Below are 530 nucleotides of genomic sequence, written 5' to 3'. Positions count from 1 at the left end.
ATCCCCCGCCCCATTTACTATTATTTTTGCAGGCGCGCGAGGTGCCGCAGATTTCAGGCATATTTAGGCGAAGTGGAGCCGGCGGCACGGCAGACGCCAGGCGAGTGTCTCAGCAGTCCCTGGAAGCGTTCCCAAGGGTTCCCGCTCACCCGCCAGGTCTGTGCCGGAGGGCAGGAGGTGCGTGGCACCGGCCCGCGTGGGCCACACGCATCCCGCACCTCGGCTGCCCACACCCCCGAGCGCTTCCCTCCTCGAGCCGCCGACGTGCAGATATTGCACGCAAACACGCAGCAGTTCCTTGAAAGAATTTCAACAACTAAGTGTAAAAAAACCCAGCCGAACCCACCTGCCTTCCCCGTGGAGTTCTCGCAAAGCACAAAAAAGGGCCTATATTCGCTGAATAAATTATGCGCTGCAAGTTCTTCATCCAGCTCCTCTTGGTACCTCCAGAGCGAGCGCTGGCACGTTGCTGCAGGCTGGTGCAGCCAGCACGGGCACTAAGCGGTTAAGAAATGGATGTCTCTGCCAGG

The sequence above is a fragment of the Athene cunicularia genome (assembly GCF_003259725.1).
Source record: "Athene cunicularia isolate RWA chromosome 4 unlocalized genomic scaffold, athCun1 chr4_part2, whole genome shotgun sequence".
Taxonomy (NCBI): Eukaryota; Metazoa; Chordata; class Aves; order Strigiformes; family Strigidae; genus Athene; species Athene cunicularia.
This window is presented reverse-complemented; position numbering follows the sequence as displayed.